The sequence below is a fragment of the Octopus bimaculoides genome, chromosome 2, assembly GCF_001194135.2.
Source record: "Octopus bimaculoides isolate UCB-OBI-ISO-001 chromosome 2, ASM119413v2, whole genome shotgun sequence".
Taxonomy (NCBI): domain Eukaryota; kingdom Metazoa; phylum Mollusca; class Cephalopoda; order Octopoda; family Octopodidae; genus Octopus; species Octopus bimaculoides.
In genome coordinates this window covers 111506075-111513155 of record NC_068982.1, presented here as the reverse complement: position 1 = coordinate 111513155, position 7081 = coordinate 111506075, and the positions used below count along the sequence as shown (strand labels likewise).

The following is a 7081-nucleotide window of genomic DNA, read 5'->3' as shown; positions in this document are numbered from 1 at the left end:
ATATATATACATATATATATACATATACATATAGGCGCAGGAGTGGCTGTGTGGTAAGTAGCTTGCTTACCAACCGCATGGTTCCGGGTTCACTCCCACTGCGTGGCATCTTGGGCAAGTGCCTTCTACTATAGCCTCGGGCCGACCAAAGCCTTGTGAGTGGATTTGGTAGACGGAAACTGAAAGAAGCCTGTCGTATATATTTATATGTGTATGTGTGTGTATGTGTTTGTGTTTGTCCCCCCAACATCGCTTGACAACCGATGGTGGTGTGTTTACGTCCCCGTAACTTAGCGGTTCGGCAAAAGAGACCGATAGAATAAGTACTAGGCTTACAAAGAATAAGTCCTGGGGTCGATTAGTGCGGGTGAGAGTCAGGGTGAAGATGGAAAAAGAGATAAAAATGGTGATGAGATATCAAGAATGTGCTCTTAAGGCACAAAAAGATGAATATTAGAGTTGGGAAAGAAGATTGGCAAAGATGAGTGGAGATGCTGCAAGAATGTATGAAGAGAGTGGAGGTAGAAAGCAAGGCATAAATTGATGAACTTAGACGTCAGTAATTAGCAGAAATAGAACACCTCTAAGTATAGAGTTATGTCCCTTTAAATTCTCTTTTCAACTCTAATTGTGGTTAAGCATGTCTATTGTCAGCGCCACAGGATCTGCTCATCTCTTATCGGTCTTCTCAGTCACATCCGCTCCTCTGCGAAACGATGTGCAGGTGGCAGAGGAGTATGAATGTTTTGGATCGACGCTTTGGTGTGCTGTCATAAGCAGTAAGCAAGTACCAGTTAAAAAACTGATTTTTTTTCAATGGGTCTCTATCCCTTTCTCTTCAAGTTACCAACGTTTAAAAATCATTACTTCTAAATACAATCGGATCACTAACAACCAGGTTTTTTTTATCTACCTGGCCATAGCATCTATAAATTCTGTTGTTGTGTCAAGCCTCGAGCGGTGGTATACAGGGTAGAGCTAGATTCAATTTCCTTCTGGGGCGTGAAAAACATTGTGTATTTAAGATGAAAACCGCATCGGCCAACTGCAATGGTACTGGACAAAAATTTGTACCAATTGTAGGTAAGCTCCAAAACAGAACTAAATAATAATGGTGAAACATAGGATTCCGTAAAAAAAACAAAATTTAAAAGTGGGGGTATACCCAGATTACATATACTCCATCTCCACCATAATAATATACAAGACATTTATCAGGTTGTCCTCTCAGTTACTCTGTAAACCAGAAGTGATCAATATTTTAAAGTGAAAGCCATAAAAATGATTCAACCGTATTAATTATTGTATTTGGATCCCATTAAGTGCTCAACTAACCATGTTCACATGTATATATAATAATAAAAAACAGAGTTTGGAAGGTTAATGAACCCTGCTCTGAAATGTTAAATAGTTGTATATTACATTTATTATTTTATATATATATATATATATATATATATATATACTCTTATTTGTTTCAGTCATTTGACTGCGGCCATGCTGGAGAACCGTCTTTAGTCTAGCAAATCGACCCCAGAACTTATTCTTTGTAAGTCTAGTACTTATTCTATCGGTCTCTTAGGCCGAACCGCTAAGTTACGGGGACGTAAACACACCTGCATCGGTTGTCAAGCGATGTTGGGGGACAAACACAAACACACGTATATATACGACTGGCTTCTTTCAGTTTCCGTCTACCAAATCCACTCACAAGGCTTTGGTCGGCCCGAGGTTATAGTAGAAGACACTTGCCCAAGGTGCTACGCAGTGGGACTGAACCCGGAATCATGTGGTTGGTAAGCAAGCTACTTACCACACAGCCACTCCCGCGCCTATGCCGGTGATCAAGGGAATGAGCTAAATCCATGGGTTGTAAAAATGCGAAAATGACTGGCTACAACATTCAAAAGAAAATATAGAACATCCCAGGCCATCTTCATTCTCGATTAACGTACACCTCAGAGGACGACGTCTTGCTATGGCCCAATTCTTCAACCGGTCATCCGGTATGGCTCAGTCCTTCGCCTGGTCATCTGGTGGATCTTGCAGAAGTGCATTAGCAGCGGACAATTTTGAATCTTCTTCGATAACAGGGAGCGCAGGGGCTATCAAGGAGAGGGGATCAGACATGGAAATATTCCGGGTCATGTCACTGATTTTCAATCCGTATTGGTTGTCAGGTTGCTCCCCACAGTAAGTGTTGTGTGCTGGGGACATGTTCCATTTTGTCGCTCACCAAGGAATATGATGGAACTTCTATCTAGGATTTCGGTTCTACCATTGGTATCGTGTACAACAAGGTTCCTTTCTCATAGAAGCTTTGTTGCATTGCCTCGCAGCATGTGTGGGCTTGCTCTGGCGCCAAGGGCATCATTGCACCACTGGATGGATATTCCCCTGAGACTAAGCTTCACTTGAAATCGTAGTCATGCTACGCAAATTGTTTAGAAAAGTTGTTCTTTTAACCGATAATTCCAGCCTTGACCATCCTGTCTTTTTTTCCCGATAATATATCGAGAACTTCATTATCCAATGTATTCTTCAATTTTGTTTAGATAGGGTAAGGCTGAGGTGTATTTGATAGAAATTCAGCTGCTATTTTATGAAAATCGGGTGACTACATAGAGACCCCTTATTGGCTTGTCAGAAGTAAAACTGGTCATTAGTGATGAAAGTTGTTTAACTTTAGATCGTTCTTGATGAGCAGACCTCTGCTCAAAGCCATAACAATCTCATCCATCTAGGAATATCTCAAATTACACGTAACGTGTCCTTCCTTGCTTAAAACGATGGGTCTGACTTGTCTCTAGTTGGTCGTGAAACTAGGTCATCTCTTTCTGAGAGCTTATCTCCAAGTTACTATAAATTACTATTTCTAAGAATACATCTCAAAATCGTGTATCTAAAGAAAAAAATTTATTTCTTGTAATGTCGACAGGACAAACAATAATAAAAATTAGGTAAAGTAAACTGTTAGCTCTGAATAAAGCTTAATAACTAACGTACACATTAATTTCTCGCAATGGCGCTTACAACAAATTATCAGAGAAGTGATACAAGTTGATCGATTCGACCCTACTACATATATGAAGTTAATGTTATCAAATAAAAAAAATCTAACAATTAAAATACTTACAGATCTTCTCAGAATATTTATATTTCTTGTTTGTTGCTTATCACAAAGTGTTGCCGTTCGTAAAACTTTTTTTCTTTTATTTTTTTTCCTTTGTGAACAGAATTAGAATCACAATTGCATTAATTGATAACAAAGCAAATTATTCAGAATAAGAACCTAACAAAGAGAACACCAAAATGTTGGCTTCAATGGCAAAGACGACGTGACTTAAAAAAAAAAAGAATTTATCCCTTCTACGGATATTCTGTCTTCTTCGATAATGTCTTCTTACCAAAAGTCTGTAAAATTTCGCTATGAAAAAAATATATATATAAACTTTCTGGATATCGAGGAACGCGAGAGGATTGAAACGCTGTCACTGTGGACGTGACCTCACGCGCTCGGCTTTACTCTGAAAGGCAAAAGCTGGTGCCCTCAGCGTCTCATTATAAATAGGAACGCCACTGAACTATTAAGTGGAAGGGAGGGTATAATGGCAAGAAACCGAGAAATTACAGCGACAGGGGTTAATTTTGAAATGGTTGAAATCAATGTTATCGATATAATTGAATAAACGTAACAAAATGTAATTTTTTATTTTATTAATTTTAAATAAATAGCTTCAGTATATACATGATTTGAAACGCCATCGAAGTGGGTGGGTAACTCTCCTACATTTATTTTGCCTCAAGAAAGCTTTGATCGACCAGACGTATGACCAAAGATATTCCAGCCATGACCATCCCGACTTTCTCCAAGCCCAGGGTGCTTATGAGCCCAATGCAATATGTTGGTCTTCTTTTTTTAAGATACGGTAGGATTTTCAAAGGAAGTTAGCTGTTATTTCTAGAATATCGGGCGCCCGTGGAGAGGCTCTTAGGTTTGTTTTTGGACTGGACTTCTATTTAGTATTAGTTATTCCAAACCATGTCTGCATCAATTTTACTTCTGACCTTTTCGGATAAAATAATGCCAGTCAAGTAGAGGATTCAATTATAATTAGCTGTTTCTTCTTCTGTATCTATGTTATGTAATAAATTATATTATTTATTATGACTAATTTATCCCAGTGATTTGAGATGTTCACCCTATAACAAGTTTGTCAATATATATCGTAAATGATTATGGATGAATCGTTAAAGCGTTGGAAAAAATACCTTGAGGTACTCGTTCCGCTTCATTACGTTCTCGGTTGGAACCCTACCGACATCAACATTGCTTTTACCGTTAAAAAGAAATACAAGTTCAGTACTAGGGTTGATTTTTCTCTTTCTCTCTGGAGTATATCGCTAATTTAATGGCCTGGCCTTTTAACAATGTGTAACACAAACTCGGTCAGAGATTAGTGTTAAGGGTGTACATGACTCTGAAATACCCAACTGCTAACACATTAATTTCACGAGTAGGAATTCAGTTGATCGATCAACTAAATGCCTTTCGTCGTGATCGAGGTATTTATATTTATGGTACAACATAGAAAATCGTAATTATTTGTTATTATTATATTTTTGTTCGGGAAACGAATCACTAGAATCGTTAGAGCGTCAGAAAAATGTTTTGCGATATTTGTTCGTGATCTTTACAATCTGAGTTCAAATACCAGCAAAGTCAACTTTGCATTTCATCCTTCTGGGGGTCGATAAAATAGAATATCGATCAAGTACTGAAGTCGATGGCATCGACTACCGCCCTCTCCTAGAAAGTTGCTGGATTGTGCCTAACTAGGAAATCAGTATTTTATTTTTGTCAAGGCGGCGAGCTAGCAGAATCCGTTAGAACTGGGGAAAAAACTTTTGCGGAATTTATTGTTTCTTTATGTTCTGAGGTCAGATTCACCATTCGTCATTTCGAGATCGATAAAACAATGTATTACTCAACTTCTGAAGTCGATCGACTCGACTAATCACTACCTCAAAATTACTAGCCTAGTGCCTGTATCAGAAACCATAGCTGTACACTAATGTACATATTCATATTGCCCGTGTGGTAAAAATGAATAATAATAAATCATTTCCTTTATTAAATACTAGCAGAGATACCCGGCATTGTTCGTGATTAAAATGGCATAGTTTGTATATATATATATATATATATATTACAGTATATTACAGTTATGTTGAAAGAGGTGATACGAGGGAGTGCAGCCTTGACGACAAAACATTTGTAGAGTAAATGACGTGCTAATTCGACTTAGCGACATGTCATGCTTCCGTTTGGAGTATTCCAGGCCCTAACCTGTCGTGGGAAATTGTGGGTGGGAGGTATGTGATTTTTGAACGCACCGAAAAGCTGTGAGCGGATATACTCTCCTTTGCGGCAGTCGGCGTTGCGTCTAACATGACCCATCGTCTGAAGTTTTGACACCTCCTTCGGGTTTGTTGTCCTACATCACTCGCGAAGTAAATTTGGAGGAAGTGTGGTTGTTCATTTGTGGGTAACGGAACCAATGAGGTGATAGACTTGCCCTTGAACTTTGAACGTTGGCGTAAATCCATGTTCAGCTATCTCCTTAGATGCACCAAGTGATGTCATTTGAAATACAGAGTTGTATTGTTTGATATTGTTCAGAAAATTCTTTGACTGGATGGCAGTGCCTTCCAGAAGATCTATAAGAGGTCGAGGAGGAGCTGGTAGTGCTGGAAGTTTTACCTTACCACCTGAGCAGCACATGCCAATAGTTTCATTTGGAAATTTTTTTTTAAGTTTCTTCTCCCATCTGTATTGAGACTCCGTCTGACGTGCTACAGCATGCGTTTACTGATCTTGAGAAAGTGTCGTCTCGTTTGTCTTGAGACTCCATCTGACGTGCTACAGCATGCATTTGATGATCTTGAGAAAGTCTCATCTCCCTTCTGTATTGAGACTCCATCTGACGTACTTCAGCATACCTTTGCCGATCTTGGGAAAGTCTCATCTCCCTTCTGTAGTGAGACCTCATCTAACATGCTGCAGCATGCCTTTGCTGATCTTGAGAAAGTCTCATCTCCCTCCTCTCTTGAGATTCTCGCATTCGGTTTTCTACAATTCTCTTTGCTTTATAGTTGTTTCTGGAGAGATTACATCTTTTCTTTAGTGGCATCTTTCAATATTGTAAACAAAAAATTATGAACATAGAAAAAATTATGCATTAATTTCTATTTCTGTAAGCAGTTGTATGCATGTAGTATATCTTTATTTTTGTATGCTTATATTTGTAACCAAATATAAGCAAATTAACCAAATAGAAGCACATGCATGAATTGCTAATTTGTAATTGTAAATATCTTGCAACTCCTGCGATAATAACTGGTAATTGAACGGTAAATGTGTATTTTTATATACCTTGGACCTACCACCTCATTGTTTTTTGTCAAGAGTTTCGCCTCCAGCCGTTCGTCATATCAGTCAACACACATACATTCCGCTGTCGTGGCCGTACAGACGGAAAGTTGCCGATGCGTAATGTTGTTCACATTAGGATATAAATTAGTCATTTATTTTAAATACAATAGAAGTAAGATGATATATAGAGATAACTGAAACTACATTTCGTAATTACTGATCTTCATTTCAGACATTAGTGTAAAGTCAACAATTTATGCAGCATTCCGAGGAATGCTACACAACAAAGGCCATCTGATACTCTTTACTTTTTATTCTCTTCAGTCATTTGACTGCGGCCATGCTGGAGCACCGCCTTTAGTCGAGCAAATCGACCCCAGGACTTATTCTTTGTAAGCCTAGTACTTATTCTATCGGTCTCTTTTGCCGAACCGCTAAGTTACAGGGACGTAAACACACCAGCATCAGTTGTCAAGCGATGTTGGGGGGACAAACACAGACGCACAAACACATATATATATATATATACATATACATATATACGACGGGCTTCTTTCAGTTTCCGTCTACCAAATCCACTCACAAGGCTTTGGTCGGCCCGAGGCTATAGTAGAAGACACTTGCCCAAGGTGCCACGCAGTGGGA

General features: G+C 38.7%; 1 protein-coding gene across 1 annotated transcript in view; it reads right to left on the bottom strand.

The window, feature by feature from the left end:
- The window catches only part of LOC106867489 (uncharacterized), a 35884-nt gene extending 32352 nt beyond the window's left edge, over nt 1-3532 (bottom strand). The window contains exon 1 of the mRNA XM_014912374.2: nt 3137-3532. The gene's annotated coding sequence lies outside the window, so the exon portion shown is untranslated. The remainder of the gene's footprint in view (nt 1-3136) is intronic.
- Nucleotides 3533-7081: the final 3549 nt, after the last annotated feature.